The following is a 23,599-nucleotide window of genomic DNA, read 5'->3' as shown; positions in this document are numbered from 1 at the left end:
GCTTTGGCAAATGCTTTATCTGCGCCATTCGCCTTAATCACATCTGAGAGTAATTCTTAATAAAACGCCTGTCGCTAATTGTTCGTCATCACAGATACTGTTTGCTATACGGCCACGACGCGAAACTGATTTCCAAAATTCGTCTTCCTCCTCTGAGGATGGAACGTACGACCCCCTTTTTTTTTTTTTTTTTGATCAGTGCTCTACCACTATTTTTTCTTTTTTTAAGCTTTTTTTTCCTTTTTTTCCTGACTCTTGTGTAAAAGAATTGGTGAGTGGTCAGTTCCGTGCAGGTGGAGGCAAAGCGGGCAGGGGTCGAATCCCGAGGCCTGTCCACGATGGCTCCCCCTGCCCATCCCTGAGTCACTTCTCCAAGCAGACAGTTTTTATACATATATTTTTTTTTTGTTATAGTATTAATATTTTTATAGTTGTTTCTCCTCTGCTCCGAGGTATATAGTGCTGACACATTTGGAAAGGAACATTTCTTCTTTGTCTTGTGTCAGTTGTGTGTTTTGATCCATATCGAAATACTTTGCTCTTCCGTTAGAGGTGTGAAATTGACACGAATAAGCAAACAAGTATAAGGAGACTAATGAAAAGAAGTAAACTGACCAGGTATAACAGAAAGTGTAACTTAAGAAAAATAGAATAAAACTGAATAGATTTCCTCTTGATTGGCTTCGATCATCCAATGTGGTCATCCTATGCCATGTTTTTCAAAGGTGATGTCCATCATGTTTCCGAATAATTTTTTACTGTTAGTGACACATTGAATCTTCCAGTATGCCAGCTCCATGTAGGTCAGAAAACTAATATAATCGTCTTTTCCACGAACATTAACGATGTAGTTGACGTAGTGCCCTAGGATCCACATTACTGTATTGTTTTTCGTGGCTGGATAAAACTTTTCTGTCGGGACGCAGTAGGATATCCAGTTGCAGATTGTCTTCCGCGCTCCTTGACAGTACCGCAATCCTTTTCTTGACCCATCGCCAATTCAGTGCATGGCCCCCGCAGGTAAACCGATGGATCAGAGAATCGACGAGTCCACAACAGAGGCAGAGATTTGTGTCACTTAACCCAATTGCATGTAGTTTTTCATTAGTGGCAATTGTGTTATTTACCACCCTGTACCAAGTTGAAGCAACATCCGAAGAGTGTACTTTCAAGCTGATGTTGGCCCACACCGTTTTCCAGTCAGTAGTCGGATACTTCCGTTCTATTGTATTTGGGGTCGCCGACTTTTCCCACTCACGTTGCAAGTCGCGAGTTGACAGTGGTCGGCGCCGTAGAACACCAACATCTGTATAACTAACATGAAGGAAAAATTCCCTGATGTGTTTCAATTTGTAATGGATTCTTCCAACGTCAATAGGAGGTCGCACACTCGCTGGACGCACTGTGAGGTACAACTTTTGAGTAACAGTGCAGTGGCTGTCATGCAGTAAAGTCGTGGTCCGCTTGACGTACAAGGCCATTGCCTTCCCGGCGATGTTAACCAACTCAAGCCCACCAGTAGTTCTCGACTTGGCTAGTGTATCGGAGGACAATTTAAATATGTTTCCCTTCCAGATGTATTGATTGGCAACCTGCATGATCTTTCTGGCCTGAAGCTTGGGAATGGGAAAAAACTGTGCAACATAATACGCCTTGGAGAAGACGTAGGTATTGAGAATCCTAATTTTTTCTATAATGTTCACAGCACGCCAGCGACATTCGATAATGGTACCCTGTATCAGATGCGTCACTGACTTCCAATTGGAGGCCGCCATTTTCAGAGGGCACCTATTCAAGGTGATTCCTAGTAGTTTGTGAGATTCCACAAGATGCGCCCACGGTATAGTTAAGCTCTCAAAACCCTTGAGATCGAGCACTTTACATTTCTGGTCACTTAGTTGTGCTCCAGACACTGCACTATACTGGTCGATCGCCCGTTTAATACGGACCACCTCGTCGTCACTGCGTAACAGAACGGCAACATCGTCAGCGTATGCACGGACGATGAATGTGTGACCTGACATTGAGACACCTGACAAATGGTGATAAAGAGACCGAAGGAAGGGTTCCAGTGACAGCACAAAAAGTGACATAGAGAGTGGACTGCCCTGGGGGACACACCGCTGAATGGATATTGGTTGCGTCAGCTGTCCATTGACTTGTATCCTCGCCGATATGCCAGATGTCAAATTGCGAAGGACTTTTAATGCCCCTTCCTCGAGTCCTATTTTGTCCAGTATGTGAAAAAGATAGCGGTGGTTCACATGATCAAAGGCTTTATGAAAGTCTAGAAATAGCAGGGCACAATTCAGGTTGGTGACTGAGGCAATGGAGATTAGGTCCCTAATTTCAGACATCGCAGACATGGCACTCCGTCCTGGCACGCAGGCCTGGTGCCGCCAGACAACTTTGTGAAGGAGCGGCGACATTCGGGCGTTAACAGCTCTGGCTATAGTTTTGTAGTCAAAATTAAGCAGGGTGAGCGGGCGCAGATTGTCAAATCGCTTACACCCTTTGCGTTTGGGAACAAGGACAATTTTACCCTCCTTCATCGCATTAGGAACAGGCGCCCCGGCAATGATTTCATTTAAAATTTCTGTAAATGTAACACCAATTACATCCCAATACCGAAGGTGAAACTCCTTGGGTAGGCCGTCCAGTCCTGGGGCTTTGTTAGCGGGCGACTTAACAATAAGTTCTAAAGTCTCCTCGACACTAAACGGAGCCAGTAAGTCACGATTATCATCCGCAGTAACGGACGTGTCCATGAATTGGAGTACAGTAGCAGTCAAGTCATCATTGGTTGGGTAGTCCGAATACAGGCCGTGATAATATCTTTGAATTGCCGTGACTATGTCAGGTTGCCGAGTGAGAATTTCCCCGTTATCAGTTGCCAGTTCGTCTATAAATAAGCGTCTACGGTTGGTCTGATGCTTAATAAGATGGTACATGGAAGTTGTCTCAGATTGAACCAAAGAGTTAACTTTGGACTTGATTTTTAACCCTTCCAGTTGTTTACGTTTGATACTGAGCATCTTAGCCTTGATTTGCTTTATTTGAGCAGTGTAAATATTATTGACGCCAGATTTGTCGTAGAGCTCCCTTAAAATTGAATAATAAAATTCCGTGGTCTTCTTTGCATCCCTTGATTGCGTATTACAGTACGAAATTAAATACCGTCGCAACTTTGGTTTAGCAAAGGACGTCCACCACTCTACTTTCGTACGGTACCTATCGACAGAGCGAAGACAAAAAGTCCAAGTTCGTGTGACAAGTTCCTCGAGATCGGCGTCCTGAAGGTGGGAAAAGTTCAACATCCAGTGACCTCTGAATCGTTTGGTGGGTTGTCTGTCCAGTTGTATGACGGTTGCGTAGGCGCAGTGATTGCTACATGGGACGGGAATGACCTCTGAATCAACAACACGTTCTCCGAGCTGAGAAGACACATATATTCTGTCGAGGCGGCTACTCGAGGTGGAAGTGAAGTATGTAAATTTCACAAGGGTAGGGTGAAGGACTTCCCACGTATCCTGGAGATTCATTCGTAAAACCAGATCATGAAGCTCCTTACAATAGTTAAAATTAGGCCTCTGATCTTTTTGATGCACAACACAGTTAAAATCTCCGCCTAATACAAGGGCAGTCGGATTTTTACGAAGCAAGTAAATTAGTTCGTCTCTAAAGAACTCGGTCCTTGCGAACCTGTGGTCACTCCCGGAGGGCGCGTATAGGTTCACGAGCGTGACGCCGAATATTTTGCAGCATATGCCACGCCCTGACTCCAGTGTTTCAACGTCCGAGACGGGGATGCCCTCACGCACGAGAATGGCTGTACCAGTGCTAAGCTCGAAAGCAACATTGGTAATACAGTGGAAACCGGGAATGACCAGATCTGAAAGAAGGAATTCCTGCAATAGAAGTACATCAGCGGCAGACTCATATACGAACTGCCTAAAGACTGCAAGTTTCAAATCAGACGTGATCCTGTTTACATTAACACTCAGGAACTTGTACGCTTGTGCCATGTAGTTTACGGAGCTACTTTAAATTAACGTGATCATCGTCTCCGGCAAACCAGTCCATTCGTGAAACAGCTGGTGGAGAGTGGCCATCACCATCGTTTGCATCCGAGAGGGCTTGCAGTTTGTGTTTGCTGCGTGGTACATTCAAGTTCGGTTGGAATTTCTTTTTGTTCCTCCCGCCACTGGCGACTTTTTCCGCAGAAAGCGGCATCGGAGAATCTACACAGGTCTCCTGTGCAGGTTGCCCTGCGACAGCAACGTGCAGTTGCGTCTCGCCGGATAACCCTTCCAGAGACACGCTAAGTTCTTGTTTGGCCACACGTTGGGATTGTGTGGAAACACTCTCTCGGTCAGGTTGTTGACAAGCAAGGCTGAGATCTCGCTCTGTGTTGACACACTCGTCAGCGTGTTTGTTGTCAGTGTCGCATTGCTGTGATACGAGTTGTGAACTTGGGCACACCCCGCCGACGTAACTGTGGGCAACGTGCTGAGGTTCAATATCGGTCGGTTGGAGAGCCGACGCGATAGACGCGGACGGTAAGCAACAACCAACCTGGGGCGTAGCACTACCGTCAGCGGGCGAAGAAGTATCAACTTCAACGCTTGATTCTGGTAGAGCGTCATGCGAAAGCTCAGTGTCCCCTGCCGGTTGTTTGATATCAAGTGTGGCAGGTGTGACCCGTACGGAGACGCCTTCATCGGAACTACTACTGTCGCACGTTCGACGTCTCTTGGACGCTACCGCAGTGACGGGACGGGTGAGAGGGTTCTGATCCCCGCCCGTGGCAAGAGGAATAGCAGGGAACTCTTCTTCAAAAGGTTTCTCATGTACAGTCACAGCATCACTGGACGGGGGCGGCCCAGTACTTGTTAATTGGGTACCTGTCACTAAATCAGCTAAAGTGAGTCTCTTACGTTGCTGGAATGTAGGCTTTAAGACGGACACCCTTTTAGGGCAATTTTGCCGTAAATGACCACTTTCATTGCAGATAAAACACGTAGAAGCTTGTCCGGAATAGGTAACCTGCACCTTATAACCACAAACAAATACATGCGATGGGATGTTGACTTTGACTTGCATCTCAACCGATCTGATACCAGAAAAACATTGCAACTTATGTTGCCCGGACCACTTTTCAAGTCGAATGTTACGCACTTCGCCATATTTAGTGAGCACATCTTTTAAGAAACAGTTGTCTACTTCAGGGGGCAGGTTGTAAATACGAACGTAGGAGATCTCGACATCAGCGTTAGTAATTTTGACAGTAATCACTGTGCCGTCGCGATGCCGGAAATCGACGCCGCCGCAATGTTTCTGCAAAAGACGTTCCAGTAAGAGGGGATTCAGAAGCTTCACGAAGAAGCAGTATAAATCCAGGTCGTCGTAGGCAGTGTGAACTTGATCAGTGGTTATGCCTATTGTATCGACGATCCATTCATGAACTTCCAGTGAACTTGGCTGAACTGATCGTGTAGCCTTGTCAAACTCGAACTGCAGGGTATTTTTCCTTGGAATCGTGAGAACCATTTTGCAAATTAACCCAAATGGGCTAACTGCATACAGCAAATACTTCAAACAACGACACGAACACACAACCACGCACAATCACGTGAAACAGAAAGCTCAAATACAACAGAAACAAGCAAGTGACACTGAGCGCACCGAACGTCCGCACGCTGCCGCGTCGCAAGCGGTAATGACTCAGCTATCCCGCTGCCTCGGTTTATATCTGCAAGGTAGCACGTCACACAGTTTTCGTTTCGGTTGGGTGGTCCCATACAGAATCTGTCCATGCTGCCTAATGTTTTCCTAACGTCACACTCGTCACGTACTTCACTTTTATTTCATAATCATTTCTGAGAGGTAAAGGAATTGCATGATAACATGCAGAGCTAGTGGCGTCAAAATTAACACACATACTTGATGTGACTCAAAAGCCGAACGAGTTACTTTCCGACGTTGTTTTAGATGTACAAGTGCCAGTCAAAACTCGCGGTGACGGCACCCTGCCGACCATTTCGATAGTTAACATCGGTCTTGTTGTGTGTGTTTCAAGCTCAAGAGCAACTCCAAGCAAAAAATTGTCAACAGCAACATTCAGACGGTTTCGTACTGCTCAATTGCTACATCAAAACGGTATGTCTCTTTTTCGGAATTGGAAAAACACGAGCATGACAGGATTCGAGCATGTAATCTTCAGATCCGAAGTCCGGCGCCTGATCCATTAGGCCACACGGTCACTGACGACCAACTATAACTTGTATACGACTCATCTCGAAACGCTCACACTCTGAGGTATTGTGTTTTCGTTCTGCACAGCCGCTGCCCCTTGCTCTTTCCCACCCATTCGTTACATTCAACCTCTTACGAGACCGACCAAATATAGACTGGGAAACAAGACCACACACTTTGTGCATTCGGAATCGAAGGCAGGGCGACCCTCGCCGCATTTCCTACGATGGCCATTTGCTACTTCTGCAGAAGCGGCGGCGACGACGACGACGACGACGACGACGACGACGACGACGACGACGACGACCGCGAGAGGCTCTGAGATATGTGAGAAATACATGTATAAAATGTAATTCAGACTGCCTTGTCCCACCTTATGCTGTACCGCTTTGGCAAATGCTTTATCTGCGCCATTCGCCTTAATCACATCTGAGAGTAGTTCTTAATAAAACGCCTGTCGCTAATTGTTCGTCATCACAGATACTGTTTGCTATACGGCCACGACGCGAAAGTGATTTCCAAAATTCGTCTTCCTCCTCTGAGGATGGAACTTACGACCCCAGGTTTACTACACCAGTGCTCTACCACTGAGCTTAAGAGGCGCGGCCTAGTGGTACTTTTGCGTACTTCGGCCTTACGGACGTCTGCATCATCAGACTTCAGCTGACAACACTTCATATTTGCTTCTAATATTTGCAGCTATGGCGACCCATTACTGCTTGGCTACACATCTGACACGTAACCGATGTGCTCTCCAAACAACAACACTTGCATTTCAGAACATGTCTTTCACACATGTCTACAAAATCACCTTCACCTTCAATTACAGTTTCCTTGCTACTGACAGAGACGTAGGCAAAGTTTAAAGGTGCTATTTACATTACATCACGTTAATCAGAAAAACGGTAATTTACATCTGCAGCGGAACAAAATTCCGTTTGGCTCAGTGTGGGGCTCGAACCCACGACCCTGGGATTAAGAGTCTCGCGCTCTACCTACTGAGCTAGCCGGCTGCCGCTGTTAATACCTGCCAGGTAGAACGCCACACAGTACTCGTTTGGGTTGGGTGGTCCCATACAGAATCTGTCCATGCTGCCTAATGTTTTCCTAACGTCACACTCCTCACGTACTTCACTTTTATTTCATAATCATTTCTGAGAGGTAAAGGAATTGCATGATAACATGCAGAGCTAGTGGCGTCAAAATTAACACACATACTTGATGTGACTCAAAAGCCGAACGAGTTACTTTCCGACGTTGTTTTAGATGTGCAAGTGCCAGTCAAAACTCGCGGTGACGGCACCCTGACGACCATTTCGCTAGTTAACACCGGTCTTGTTGTGTGTGTTTCAAGCTCAAGAGCAACTCCAAGCAAAAAATTGTCAACAGCAACATTCAGACGGTTTCGTACTGCTCAATTGCTACATCAAAACGGTATGTCTCTTTTTCAGAATTGGAAAAACACGAGCGTGACAGGATTCGAGCCTGTAATCTTCAGATCCGAAGTCCGGCGCCTGATCCATTAGGCCACACGGTCACTGACGACCAACTATAACTTGTATACGACTCATCTCGAAACGCTCACACTCTGAGGAATTGTGTTTTCATTCTGCACAGCCGCTGCCCCTTGCTCTTTCCCACCCATTCGTTACATTCAACCTCTTACGAGACCGACCAAATATAGACTGGGAAACAAGACCACACACTTTGTGCATTCGCAATCGAAGGCAGGGCGACCCTCGCCGCATTTCCTACGATGGCCATTTGCTACTTCTGCAGAAGCGGCGGCGGCGGAGGCGACGACGACGACGACGACGACGACCGCGAGAGGCTCTGAGATATGTGAGAAATACATGTATAAAATGTAATTCAGACTGCCTTGTCCCACCTTATGCTGTACCGCTTTGGCAAATGCTTTATCTGCGCCATTCGCCTTAATCACATCTGAGAGTAGTTCTTAATAAAACGCCTGTCGCTAATTGTTCGTCATCACAGATACTGTTTGCTATACGGCCACGACGCGAAACTGATTTCCAAAATTCGTCTTCCTCCTCTGAGGATGGAACTTACGACCCCAGGTTTACTACACCAGTGCTCTACCACTGAGCTTAAGAGGCGCAGCCTAGCGGTACTGTTGCATACTTCGGCCTTACGGTCGTCTGCATCATCAGACTTCAGCTGACAACACTTCATATTTGCTTCTAATATTTGCAGCTATGGCGACCCATTACTGCTTGGCTACACATCTGACACGTAACCGATGTGCTCTCCAAACAACAACACTTGCATTTCAGAACATGTCTTTCACACATGTCTACAAAATCACCTTCACCTTCAATTACAGTTTCCTTGCTACTGACAGAGACGTAGGCAAAGTTTAAAGAGTTCTATTTACATTACATCACGTTAATCAGAAAAACGGTAATTTACATCTGCAGCGGAACAAAATTCCGTTTGGCTCAGTGTGGGGCTCGAACCCACGACCCTGGGATTAAGAGTCTCGCGCTCTACCTACTCAGCCAGCCGGCTGCCGCGGTTAATACCTGCCAGGTAGAACGCCACACAGTACTCGTTTGGGTTGGGTGGTCCCATACAGAATCTGTCCATGCTGCCTAATGTTTTCCTAACGTCACACTCGTCACGTACTTCACTTTTATTTCATAATCATTTCTGAGAGGTAAAGGAATTGCATGATAACATGCAGAGCTAGTGGCGTCAAAATTAACACACATACTTGATGTGACTCAAAAGCCGAACGAGTTACTTTCCGACGTTGTTTTAGATGTGCAAGTGCCAGTCAAAACTCGCGGTGACCGCACCCTGCCGCCCATTTCGCTAGTTAACACCGGTCTTGTGTGTGTTTCAAGCTCAAGAGCAACTCCAAGCAAAAAATTGTCAACAGCAACATTCAGACGGTTTCGTACTGCTCAATAGCTACATCAAAACGGTATGTTTCATTTTCAGAATTGGAAAAACACGAGCATGACAGGATTCGAGCCTGTAATCTTCAGATCCGAAGTCCGGCGCCTGATCGATTAGGCCACACGGTCACTGACGACCAACTATAACTTGTATACGACTCATCTCGAAACGCTCACACTCTGAGGAACTGGTTTTCGTTCTGCACAGCCGCTGCCCCTTGCTCTTTCCCACCCATTCGTTACATTCAACCTCTTACGAGACCGACCAAATATAGACTGGGAAACAAGACCACACACTTTGTGCATTCGGAATCGAAGGCAGGGCGACCCTCGCCGCATTTCCTACGATGGCCATTTGCTACTTCTGCAGAAGCGGCGGCGGCGGCGACGACGACGACGACGACGACGACCGCGAGAGGCTCTGAGATATGTGAGAAATACATGTATAAAATGTAATTCAGACTGCCTCGTCCCACCTTATGCTGTACCGCTTTGGCAAATGCTTTATCTGCGCCATTCGCCTTAATCACATCTGAGAGTAATTCTTAATAAAACGCCTGTCGCTAATTGTTCGTCATCACAGATACTGTTTGCTATACGGCCACGACGCGAAACTGATTTCCAAAATTCGTTTTCCTCCTCTGAGGATGGAACTGACGACCCCTGGTTTACTACACCAGTGCTCTACCACTGAGCTAACGAGGCGCGGCCTAATGGTACTCTTGCGTACTTCGGCCTTACGATCGCCTGCTTCATCAGACTTCAGCTGACAACACTTCATATTAGCTTCTAATATTTGCAGCTATGGCGACCCATTACTGCTTGGCTACACATCTGACACGTAACCGATGTGCTCTCCAAACAACAACACTTGCATTTCAGAACATGTCTTTCACACATGTCTACAAAATCACCTTCACCTTCAAATACAGTTTCCTTGCGACTAATAGAGGCGTAGGCAAAGTTTAAAGTTGCTATTTACATTACATCACGTTAATCAGAAAAACGGTAATTTACATCTGCAGCGGAACAAAATTCCGTTTGGCTCAGTGTGGGGCTCGAACCCACGACCCTGGGATTAAGAGTCTCGCGCTCTACCTACTGAGCTAGCCGGCTGCCGCGGTTAATACCTGCCAAGTAGAACGCCACAAAGTACTCGTTTGGGTTGGGTGGTCCCATACAGAATCTGTCCATGCTGCCTAATGTTTTCCTAACGTCACACTCGTCACGTACTTCACTTTTATTTCATAATCATTTCTGAGAGGTAAAGGAATTGCATGATAACATGCAGAGCTAGTGGCGTCAAAATTAACACACATACTTGATGTGACTCAAAAGCCGAATGAGTTACTTTCCGACGTTGTTTTACATGTGCAAGTGCCAGTCAAAACTCGCGGTGACGGCACCCTGCCGACCATTTCGATAGTTAACATCGGTCTTGTTGTGTTTGTTTCAAGCTCAAGAGCAACTCCAAGCAAAAAATTGTCAACAGCAACATTCAGACGGTTTCGTACTGCTCAATTGCTACATCAAAACGGTATGTCTCTTTTTCAGAATTGGAAAAACACGAGCGCGACAGGATTCGAGCCTGTAATCTTCAGATCCGAAGTCCGGCGCCTGATCCATTAGGCCACATGGTCACGGACGACCAACTACAACTTGTATACGACTCATCTCGAAACGCTCACACTCTGAGGAATTGGTTTTCGTTCTGCACAGCCGCTGCCCCTTGCTCTTTCCCACCCATTCGTTACATTTAACCTCTTACGAGACCGACCAAATATAGACTGGGAAACAAGACCACACACTTTGTGCATTCGTAATCTAAGGCAGGGCGACCCTCGCCGCATTTCCTACGATGGCCATTTGCTACTTCTGTAGAAGCGGCGGCGGCGGCGGCGGCGGCGGCGGCGGCGGCGACGACGACGACGACGACGACGACGACGACGACCGCGAGAGGCTCTGAGATATGTGAGAAATACATGTATAAAATGTAATTCAGACTGCCTTGTCCCACGTTATGCTGTACCGCTTTGGCAAATGCTTTATCTGCGCCATTCGCCTTAATCACATCTGAGAGTAGTTCTTAATAAAACGCCTGTCGCTAATTGTTCGTCATCACAGATACTGTTTGCAATACGGCCACGACGCGAAACTGATTTGTAAAATTCGTCTTCCTCCTCTGAGGATGGAACTTACGACCCCTGGTTTACTACACCAGTGCTCCACCACTGAGCTAAAGAGGCGCGGCCTAGCGGTACTGTTGCGTACTTCGGCCTTACGGTCGTCTGCATTATCAAACTTCAGCTGACAACACTTCATTTTTCCTTCTAATATTTGCAGCTATGGCGACCCATTACTGCTTGGCTACACATCTGACACGTAACCGATGTGCTCTCCAAACAACAACACTTGCATTTCAGAACATGTCTTTCACACATGTCTACAAAATCACCTTCACCTTCAATTACAGTTTCCTTGCTACTGACAGAGACGTAGGCAAAGTTTAAAGTTGCTATTTACATTACATCACGTTAATCAGAAAAACGGTAATTTACATCTGCAGCGGGACAAAATTCCGTTTGGCACAGTGTGGGGCTCGAACCCACGACCCTGGGATTAAGAGTCTCGCGCTGTACCCACTGAGCTAGCCGGCTGCCGTGGTTAATACCTGCCAGGTAGAACGCCACACAGTACTCGTTTGGGTTGGGTGGTCCCATACAGAATCTGTCCATGCTGCCTAATGTTTTCCTAACGTCACACTCCTCACGTACTTCACTTTTATTTCATAATCATTTCTGAGAGGTAAAGGAATTGCATGATAACATGCAGAGCTAGTGGCGTCAAAATTAACACACATACTTGATGTGACTCAAAAGCCGAACGAGTTACTTTCCGACGTTGTTTTAGATGTGCAAGTGCCAGTCAAAACTCGCGGTGACGGCACCCTGCCGACCATTTCGCTAGTTAACACCGGTCTTGTTGTGTGTGTTTCAAGCTCAAGAGCAACTCCAAGCAAAAAATTGTCAACAGCAACATTCAGACGGTTTCGTACTGCTCAATTGCTACATCAAAACGGTATGTTTCTTTTTCAGATTTGGAAAAACACGAGCGTGACAAGATTCGAGAGTGTAATCTTCAGATCCGAAGTCCGGCGCCTGATCCATTAGGCCACACGGTCACTGACGACCAACTATAACTTGTATACGACTCATCTCGAAACGCTCACACTCTGAGGAATTGTGTTTTCGTTCTGCACAGCCGCTGCCCCTTGCTCTTTCCCACCCATTCGTTACATTCAACCTCTTACGAGACCGACCAAATATAGACTGGGAAACAAGACCACACACTTTGTGCATTCGGAATCGAAGGCAGGGCGACCCTCGCCGCATTTCCTACGATGGCCATTTGCTACTTCTGCAGAAGCGGCGGCGACGACGACGACGACGACGACGACGACGACGACCGCGAGAAGCTCTGAGATATGTGAGAAATACATGTATAAAATGTAATTCACACTGCCTTGTCCCACCTTATGCTGTACCGCTTTGGCAAATGCTTTATCTGCGCCATTCGCCTTAATCACATCTGAGAGTAGTTCTTAATAAAACGCCTGTCGCTAATTGTTCGTCATCACAGATACTGTTTGCTATACGGCCACGACGCGAAACTGATTTCCAAAATTCGTCTTCCTCCTCTGAGGATGGAACTTACGACCGCTGGTTTACTACACCAGTGCTCTACCACTGAGCTAAAGAGGCGCAGCCTAGGGGTACTCTTGCGTACTTCGGCCTTACGGTGGTCTGCATCATCAGACTTCAGCTGACAACACTTCATTTTTCCTTCTAATATTTGCAGCTATGGCGACCCATTACTGCTTGGCTACACATCTGACACGTAACCGATGTGCTCTCCAAACAACAACACTTGCATTTCAGAACATGTCTTTCACACATGTCTACAAAATCACCTTCACCTTCAATTACAGTTTCCTTGCTACTGACAGAGACGTAGGCAAAGTTAAAAGTTGCTATTTACATTACATCACGTTAATCAGAAAAACGGTAATTTACATCTGCAGCGGAACAAAATTCCGTTTGTCTCAGTGTGGGGCTCGAACCCACAACCCTGGGATTAGGAGTCTCGCGCTCTACCTACTGAGCTAGCCGGCTGCCGCGGTTAATACCTGCCAGGTAGAACGCCACACAGTAATCGTTTGGATTGGGTGGACCCATACAGAATCTGTCCATGCTGCCTAATGTTTTCCTAACGTCACACTCGTCACGTACTTCACTTTTATTTCATAATCATTTCTGAGAGGTAAAGGAATTGCATGATAACATGCAGAGCTAGTGGCGTCAAAATTAACACACATACTTGATGTGACTCAAAAGCCGAACGAGTTACTTTCCGACGTTGTTTTAGATGTGCAAGTGCCAGCCAAAACTCGCGTTGACGGCACCCTGCCGACCATTTCGCTAGTTAACACCGGTCTTGTTGTGTGTGTTTCAACCTCAAGAGAAACTCCAAGCAAAAAATTGTCAACAGCAACATTCAGACGGTTTCGTACTGCTCAATTGCTACATCAAAACGGTATGTTTCTTTTTCAGAATTGGAAAAACACGAGCGTGACAGGATTCGAGCCTGTAATCTTCAGATCCGAGGTCTGGCGACTGATCCATTAGGCCACACGGTCACTGACGACCAACTATAACTTGTATACGACTCATCTCGATACGCTCACACTCTGAGGAATTGGTTTTCGTTCTCTACAGCCGCTGAACCTTGCTCTTTCCCACCCATTCGTTACATTCAACCTCTTACGAGACCGACCAAATATAGACTGGGAAACAAGACCACACACTTTGTGCATTCGTAATCTAAGGCAGGGCGACCCTCGCCGCATTTCCTACGATGGCCATTTGCTACTTCTGCAATTGCGGCGGCGGCGGCGACGACGACGACGACGACGACGACGACGACGACGACGACGACGACGACGACGACGACGACGACCGCGAGAGGCTCTGAGATATGTGAGAAATACATGTATAAAATGTAATTCAGACTGCCTTGTCCCACCTTATGCTGTACCGCTTTGGCAATTGCTTTATCAGCGCCATTCGCCTTAATCACATCTGAGAGTAGTTCTTAATAAAACGCCTGTCGCTAATTGTTCGTCATCACAGATACTGTTTGCTATACGGCCACGACGCGAAACTGATTTCCAAAATTCGTCATCCTCCTCTGAGGATGGAACTTACGACCACCTGGTTTACTACACCAGTGCTCTACCACTGAGCTAAAGAGGCGCGGCCTAGCGGTACTCTTGCGTACTTCGGCTTTACGGTCGTCTGCATCATCAGACTTCAGCTGACAACACATCATTTTTCCTTCTAATATTTGCAGCTATGGCGACCCATTACTGCTTGGCTACACATCTGACACGTAACCGATGTGCTCTCCAAACAACAACACTTGCATTTCAGAACATGTCTTTCACACATGTCTACAAAATCACCTTCACCTTCAAATACAGTTTCCTTGCTACTGACAGAGACGTAGGCAAAGTTTAATGTTGCTATTTACATTACATCACGTTAATCAGAAAAACGGTATTTTCATCTGCAGCGGAACAAAATTCCGTTTGGCTCAGTGTGGGGCTAGAAACCACGACCCTGGGATTAAGAGTCTCGCGCTCTACCTACTGAGCTAGCCGGCTGCCGCGGTTAACACCTGCCAGGTAGAACGCCACACAGTACTCGTTTGGGTTGGGTGGTCCCATACAGAATCTCTCCATGCTGCCTAATGTTTTCCTAACGTCACACTCGTCACGTACTTCACTTTTATTTCATAATCATTTCTGAGAGGTAAAGGAATTGCATGATAACATGCAGAGCTAGTGGCGTCAAAATTAACACACATACTTGATGTGACTCAAAAGCCGAACGAGTTACTTTCAGACGTTGTTTTAGATGTGCAAGTGCCAGTCAAAACTCGCGGTGACGGCACCCTGCCGACCATTTCGCTAGTTAACACCGGTCTTGTTGTGTGTGTTTCAACCTCAAGAGAAACTCCAAGCAAAAAATTGTCAACAGCAACATTCAGACGGTTTCGTACTGCTCAATTGCTACATCAAAACGGTACGTTTCTTTTTCAGAATTGGAAAAACACGAGCGTGACAGGATTCGAGCCTGTAATCTTCAGATCCGAGGTCCGGCGCCTGATCCATTAGGCCACACGGTCACTGACGACCAACTATAACTTGTATACGACTCATCTCGATACGCTCACACTCTGAGGAATTGGTTTTCGTTCTCCACAGCCGCTGAACCTTGCTCTTTCCCACCCACTCGTTACATTCAACCTCTTACGAGACCGACCAAATATAGACTGGGAAACAAGACCACACACTTTGTGCATTCGGAATCGAAGGCAGGGCGACCCTCGCCGCATTTCCTACGATGGCCATTTGCTACTTCTGCAGAAGCGGCGGCGGCGACGACGACGACGACGACGACGACGACGACGACGACGACGACGACGACGACGACGACGACGACGACGACCGCGAGAGGCTCTGAGATATGTGAGAAATACATGTATAAAATGTAATTCAGACTGCCTTGTCCCACCTTATGCTGTACCGCTTTGGCAAATGCTTTATCTGCGCCATTCGCCTTAATCACATCTGAGAGTAGTTCTTAATAAAACGCCTGTCGCTAATTGTTCGTCATCACAGATACTGTTTGCTATACGGCCACGACGCGAAACTGATTTCCAAAATTCGTCTTCCTCCTCTGAGGATGGAACTTACGACCCCAGGTTTACTACAACAGTGCTCTACCACTGAGCTTAAGAGGCGCGGCCTAGTGGTACTTTTGCGTACTTCGGCATTACGGACGTCTGCATCATCAGACTTCAGCTGACAACACCTCATATTTGCTTCTAATATTTGCAGCTATGGCGACCCATTACTGCTTGGCTACACATCTGACACGTAACCGATGTGCTCTCCAAACAACAACACTTGCATTTCAGAACATGTCTTTCACACATGTCTACAAAATCACCTTCACCTTCAATTACAGTTTCCTTGCTACTGACAGAGACGTAGGCAAAGTTTAAAGTTGCTATTTACATTACATCACGTTAATCAGAAAAACGGTAATTTACATCTGCAGCGGAACAAAATTCCGTTTGGCTCAGTGTGGGGCTCGAACCCACGACCCTGGGATTAGGAGTCTCGCGCTCTACCTACTGAGCTAGCCGGCTGCCGCGGTTAATACCTGCCAGGTAGAACGCCACACAGTAATCGTTTGGGTTGGGTGGTCCCATACAGAATCTCTCCATGCTGCCTAATGTTTTCCTAACGTCACACTCGTCACGTACTTCACTTTTATTTCATAATCATTTCTGAGAGGTAAAGGAATTGCATGATAACATGCAGAGCTAGTGGCGTCAAAATTAACACACATACTTGATGTGACTCAAAAGCCGAACGAGTTACTTTCCGACGTTGTTTTAGATGTGCAAGTGCCATTCAAAACTCGCGGTGACGGCACCCTGCCGACCATTTCGCTAGTTAACACCGGTCTTGTTGTGTGTGTTTCAACCTCAAGAGAAACTCCAAGCAAAAAATTGTCAACAGCAACATTCAGACGGTTTCGTACTGCTCAATTGCTACATCAAAACGGTATGTTTCTTTTTCAGAATTGGAAAAACACGAGCGTGACAGGATTCGAGCCTGTATTCTTCAGATCCGAAGTCCGGCGCCTGATCCATTAGGCCACACGGTCATTGACGACCAACTATAACTTGTATACGACTCATCTCGATACGCTCACACTCTGAGGAATTGGTTTTCGTTCTCCACAGCCGCTGAACCTTGCTCTTTCCCACCCATTCGTTACATTCAACCTCTTACGAGACCGACCAAATATAGACTGGGAAACAAGACCACACACTTTGTGCATTCGTAATCTAAGGCAGCGCGACCCTCGCCGCATTTCCTACGATGGCCATTTGCTACTTCTGCAAAAGCGGCGGCGGCGGCGGCGGCGACGACGACGACGACGACGACGACGACGACGACCGCGAGAGGCTCTGAGATATGTGAGAAATACATGTATAAAATGTAATTCAGACTGCCTCGTCCCACCTTATGCTGTACCGCTTTGGCAATTGCTTTATCTGCGCCATTCGCCTTAATCACATCTGAAAGTAGTTCTTAATAAAACGCCTGTCGCTAATTGTTCGTCATCACAGATACTGTTTGCTATACGGCCACGACGCGAAAGTGATTTCCAAAATTCGTCTTTCTCCTCTGAGGAAGGAACTTACGACCACCTGGTTTACTACACCAGTGCTCTACCACTGAGCTACAGAGGCGCGGCCTAGCGGTACTCTTGCGTACTTCGGCTTTACGGTCGTCTGCATCATCAGACTTCAGCTGACAACACATCATTTTTCCTTCTAATATTTGCAGCTATGGCGACCCATTACTGCTTGGCTACACATCTGACACGTAACCGATGTGCTCTCCAAACAACAACACTTGCATTTCAGAACATGTCTTTCACACATGTCTACAAAATCACCTTCACCTTCAAATACAGTTTCCTTGCTACTGACAGAGACGTAGGCAAAGTTTAATGTTGCTATTTACATTACATCACGTTAATCAGAAAAACGGTATTTTCATCTGCAGCGGAACAAAATTCCGTTTGGCTCAGTGTGGGGCTAGAAACCACGACCCTGGGATTAAGAGTCTCGCGCTCTACCTACTGAGCTAGCCGGCTGCCGCGGTTAATACCTGCCAGGTAGAACGCCACACAGTACTCGTTTGGGTTGGGTGGTCCCATACAGAATCTCTCCATGCTGCCTAATGTTTTCCTAACGTCACACTCGTCACGTACTTCACTTTTATTTCATAATCATTTCTGAGAGGTAAAGAAATTGCATGACTACATGCAGAGCTAGTGGCGTCAAAATTAACACACCTACTTAATGTGACTCAAAAGCCGAACGAGTTACTTTCCGACGTTGATTTAGACGTGCAAGTGCCAGTCAAAACTCGCGGTGACGGCACCCTGCCGACCATTTCGCTATTTAACACAAGCCTTGTTGTGAGTGTTTCAAGCTAAAGAGCATCTCCAAGCAAAAAATAGTGAACAGCAACATTCAGACGGTTTCGTACTGCTCAATTGCTACATCAAAACGGTATGTTTCTTTTTCAGATTTGGAAAAACACGAGCGTGACAAGATTCGAGAGTGTAATCTTCAGATCCGAAGTCCGGCGCCTGATCCATTAGGCCACACGGTCACTGACGACCAAGTATAACTTGTATACGACTCATCTCGAAACGCTCACACTCTGAGGAATTGTGTTTTCGTTCTGCACAGCCGCTGCCCCTTGCTCTTTCCCACCCATTCGTTACATTCAACCTCTTACGAGACCGACCAAATATAGACTGGGAAACAAGACCACACACTTTGTGCATTCGGAATCGAAGGCAGGGCGACCCTCGCCGCATTTCCTACGATGGCCATTTGCTACTTCTGCAGAAGCGGCGGCGACGACGACGACGACGACGACGACGACGACGACGACGACGACGACGACCGCGAGAGGCTCTGAGATATGTGAGAAATACATGTATAAAATGTAATTCAGACTGCCTTGTCCCACCTTATGCTGTACCGCTTTGGCAAATGCTTTATCTGCGCCATTCGCCTTAATCACATCTGAGAGTAGTTCTTAATAAAACGCCTGTCGCTAATTGTTCGTCATCACAGATACTGTTTGCTATACGGCCACGACGCGAAACTGATTTCCAAAATTCGTCTTCCTCCTCTGGGGATGGAACTTACGACCCCTGGTTTACTACACCAGTGCTCTACCACTGGGCTAAAGAGGCGCGGCCTAGTGGTACTCTTGCGTACTTCGGCTTTACGGTCGTCTGCATCATCAGACTTCAGCTGACAACACATCATTTTTCCTTCTAATATTTGCAGCTATGGCGACCCATTACTGCTTGGCTACACATCTGACACGTAACCGATGTGCTCTCCAAACAACAACACTTGCATTTCAGAACATGTCTTTCACACATGTCTACAAAATCACCTTCACCTTCAAATACAGTTTCCTTGCTACTGACAGAGACGTAGGCAAAGTTTAATGTTGCTATTTACATTACATCACGTTAATCAGAAAAACGGTATTTTCATCTGCAGCGGAACAAAATTCCGTTTGGCTCAGTGTGGGGCTAGAAACCACGAGCCTGGGATTAAGAGTCTCGCGCTCTACCTACTGAGCTAGCCGGCTGCCTCGGTTAACAACTGCCATGGAAAAACGCCACACAGTACTCGTTTGGGTTGGGTGGTCCCATACAGAATCTCTCCATGCTGCCTACTGTTTTCGTAACGTCACACTCGTCACGTACTTCACTTTTATTTCATCATCGTTTCTGAGAGGTAAAGGAATTGCATGACAACATGCAGAGCTAGTGGCGTCAAAATTAACACACATACTTGATGTGACTCAAAAGCCGAAAGAGTTGCTTTCCGACGTTATTTTAGATGTGCAAGTGCCAGTCAAAACTCGCGGTGACGGCACCCTGCCGACCATTTCGATAGCTAACACCGGTCTTGTTGTGTGTGTTTCAAGCTCAAGAGCAACTCCAAGCAAAAAATTGTCAACAGCAACATTCAGACGCTTTCGTACTGCCCAATGGCTACACCAAAACGGTATGTTTCTTTTTCAGAATTGGAAAAACACAAGCGTGACAGGATTCGAGCCAGTAATCTTCAGATCCGAAGTCCGACACCTGATCCATTAGGCCACACGGTCACTGACGACCAACTATAACTTGTATACGACTCATCTCGAAACGCTCACACTCTGAGGAATTGTGTTTTCGTTCTGCACAGCCGCTGCCCCTTGCTCTTTCCCACCCATTCGTTACATTCAACCTCTTACGAGACCGACCAAATTAAGACTGGGAAACAAGACCACACACTTTGTGCATTCGGAATCGAAGGCAGGGCGTCCCTCGCCGCATTTCCTACGATGGCCATTTGCTACTTTTGCAGAAGCGGTGGCGACGACGACGACGACGACCGCGAGAGGCTCTGAGATATGTGAGAAATACATGTATAAAATGTAATTCAGACTGCCTCGTCCCACCTTATGCTGTACCGCTTTGGCAAATGCTTTATCTGCGCCATTCGCCTTAATCACATCAGAGAGTAATTCTTAATAAAACGCCTGTCGCTAATTGTTCGTCATCACAGATACTGTTTGCTACACGGCCACAACGCGAAACTGATTTCCAAAATTTGTCTTCCTCCTCTGGGGATGGAACTTACGACCCCTCGTTTACTACACCAGTGCTCTACCACTGGGCTAAAGAGGCGCGGCCTACCGGTACTGTTGCGTACTTCGGCCTTACGGTCGCCTGCATCATCAGACTTCAGCTGACAACACTTCATATTTGCTTCTAATATTTGCAGCTATGGCGACCCATTACTGCTTGGCTAAACATCTGACACGTAACCGATGTGCTCTCCAAACAACAACACTTGCATTTCAGAACATGTCTTTCACACATGTCTACAAAATCACCTTCACCTTCAAATACAGTTTCCTTGCTACTGACAGAGACGTAGGCAAAGTTTAAAGTTGCTATTTACATTACATCACGTTAATCAGAAAAACGGTAACTTACATCTACAGCGGAACAAAATCCCATTTGGCTCAGTGTGGGGCTCGAACCCACGACCATGGCATTAAGAGTCTCACGCTCTACCGACTGAGCTAGCCGGCTGCCGCGGTTAATACCTGCCAGGTAGAACGCCACACAGTACTCGTTTGGGTTGGGTGGTCCCATACAGAATCTCTCCATGCTGCCTAATGTTTTCCTAACGTCACACTCGTCACGTACTTCACTTTTATTTCATAATCATTTCTGAGAGGTAAAGGAATTGCATGACTACATGCAGAGCTAGTGGCATCGAAATTAACACACCTACTTAATGTGACTGAAAAGCCGAACGAGTTACTTTCCGACGTTGATTTAGACGTGCAAGTGCCAGTCAAAACTCGCGGTGACGGCACCCTGCCGATCATTTCGCTATTTAACACAAGCCTTGTTGTGTGTGTTTCAAGCTCAAGGGCATCTCCAAGCAAAAAATAGTCAACAGCAACATTCAGACGGTTTCGTACTGCTCAATTGCTACATCAAAACGGTATGTTTCTTTTTCAGATTTGGAAAAACATGAGCGTGACAGGTTTCGAGAGTGTAATTTTCAGATCCGAAGCCGGCGCCTGATCCATTAGGCCACACGGTCACTGACGACCAACTATAACTTGTATACGACTCATCTCGAAACGCTCACACTCTGAGGAATTGTGTTTTCGTTCTGCACAGCCGCTGCCCCTTGCTCTTTCCCACCCATTCGTTACATTCAACCTCTTACGAGACCGACCAAATATAGACTGGGAAACAAGACCACACACTTTGGGCATTCGGAATCGAAGGCAGGGCGACCCTCGCCGCATTTCCTACGATGCCATTTGCTACTTTTGCAGAAGCGGCGGCGACGACGACGACCGCGAGAGGCTCTGAGATATGTGAGAAATACATGTATAAAATGTAATTCAGACTGCCTTGTCCCATCTTATGCTGTACCGCTTTGGCAAATGCTTTATCTGCGCCATTCGCCTTAATCACATCTGAGAGTAGTTCTTAATAAAACGCCTGTCGCTAATTGTTCGTCATCACAGATACTGTTTGCTATACGGCCACGACGCGAAACTGATTTCCAGAATTCGTCTTCCTCCTCTGAGGATGGAACTTACGACCCCTGGTTTACTACACCAGTGCTCTACCACTGAGCTAAAGAGGCGCGGCCTAGCGGTACTCTTGTGTACTTCGGCCTTACGGTCGTCTGCATCATCAGACTTCAGCTGACAACACTTCATTTTTCCTTCTAATATTTGCAGCTATGGCGACCCATTACTGCTTGGCTACACATCTGACACGTAACCGATGTGCTCTCCAAACAACAACACTTGCATTTCTGAACATGTCTTTCACACATGTCTACAAAATCACCTTCACCTTCAATTACAGTTTCCTTGCTACTGACAGAGACGTAGGCAAAGTTTAAAGTTGCTATTTACATTACATCACGTTAATCAGAAAAACGGTAATTTACATCTGCAGCGGAACAAAATTCCGTTTCGCTCAGCGTGGGGCTCGAACCCACGACCATGGGATTAAGAGTCTCACGCTCTACCTACTGAGCTAGCCGGCAGCCGCGGTTAATACCTGCCAGGTAGAACGCCACACAGTACTCGTTTGGGTTGGGTGGTCCCATACAGAATCTCTCCATGCTGCCTAATGTTTTTCCTAACGTCACACTCGTCACGTACTTCACTTTTACTTCATAATCATTTCTGAGAGGTAAAGGAATTGCATGATAACATGCAGAGCTGGTGGCGTCAAAATTAACACACATACTTGATGTGACTCAAAAGCCGAACGAGTTACTTTCCGACGTTGTTTTAGATGTGCAATTGCCAGTCAAAACTCGCGGTGACGGCACCCTGCCGACCATTTCGCTAGTTAACACCGGTCTTGTTGTGTGTGTTTCAAGCTCAAGAGAAACTCCAAGCAAAAAATTGTCAACAGCAACATTCAGACGGTTTCGTACTGCTCAATTGCTACATCATAACGGTATGTTTCTTTTTCAGAATTGGATAAACACGAGCGTGACAGGATTCGAGCCTGTAATCTTCAGATCCGAAGTCCGGCGCCTGATCCATTAGGCCACACGGTCACTGACGACCAACTATAACTTGTATACGACTCATCTCGATACGCTCACACTCTGAGGAATTTGTTTTCGTTCTCCACAGCCGCTGCTCCTTGCTCTTTCCCACCCATTCGTTACATTCAACCTCTTACGAGACCGACCAAATATAGACTGGGAAACAAGACCACACACTTTGGGCATTCGTAATCTAAGGCAGGGCGACCCTCGCCGCATTTCCTACGATGGCCATTTGCTACTTCTGCAGAAGCGGCGGCGGCGACGACGACGACGAACGCGAGAGGCTCTGAGATATGTGAGAAATACATGTATAAAATGTAATTCAGACTGCTTCGGCCCACCTTATACTGTACCGCTTTGGCAAATGCTTTATCTGCGCCATTCGCCTTAATCACATCTGAGAGTAATTCTTAATAAAACGCCTGTTGCTATTTGTTCGTCATCACAGGTACTGTTTGCTATACGGCCACGACGCGAAACTGATTTCCAAAATTCGTCTTCCTCCTCTGAGGATGGAACTTACGACCCCTGGTTTACTACACCAGTGCACTACCACTGAGCTAAAGAAGGACCGGCCTAGC

General features: G+C 46.6%; 2 non-coding genes across 2 annotated transcripts; both read right to left on the bottom strand.

Annotated features, from left to right (window-relative positions):
- Positions 1-20,934: 20,934 nt before the first annotated feature.
- Positions 20,935-21,006, bottom strand: Trnak-cuu (transfer RNA lysine (anticodon CUU)). The gene has a single exon. It is a non-coding gene; the product is annotated as a tRNA-Lys (tRNA).
- A 1,420-nt stretch (positions 21,007-22,426) lies between these two features.
- Positions 22,427-22,501, bottom strand: Trnak-cuu (transfer RNA lysine (anticodon CUU)). The gene has a single exon. It is a non-coding gene; the product is annotated as a tRNA-Lys (tRNA).
- Positions 22,502-23,599: the final 1,098 nt, after the last annotated feature.

This window comes from Schistocerca gregaria, chromosome 1, assembly GCF_023897955.1.
Source record: "Schistocerca gregaria isolate iqSchGreg1 chromosome 1, iqSchGreg1.2, whole genome shotgun sequence".
In the NCBI taxonomy this organism is placed as follows: domain Eukaryota; kingdom Metazoa; phylum Arthropoda; class Insecta; order Orthoptera; family Acrididae; genus Schistocerca; species Schistocerca gregaria.
Note: the sequence above shows the minus strand (reverse complement) of the source record. Positions and strands in the feature narration are given on the sequence as shown.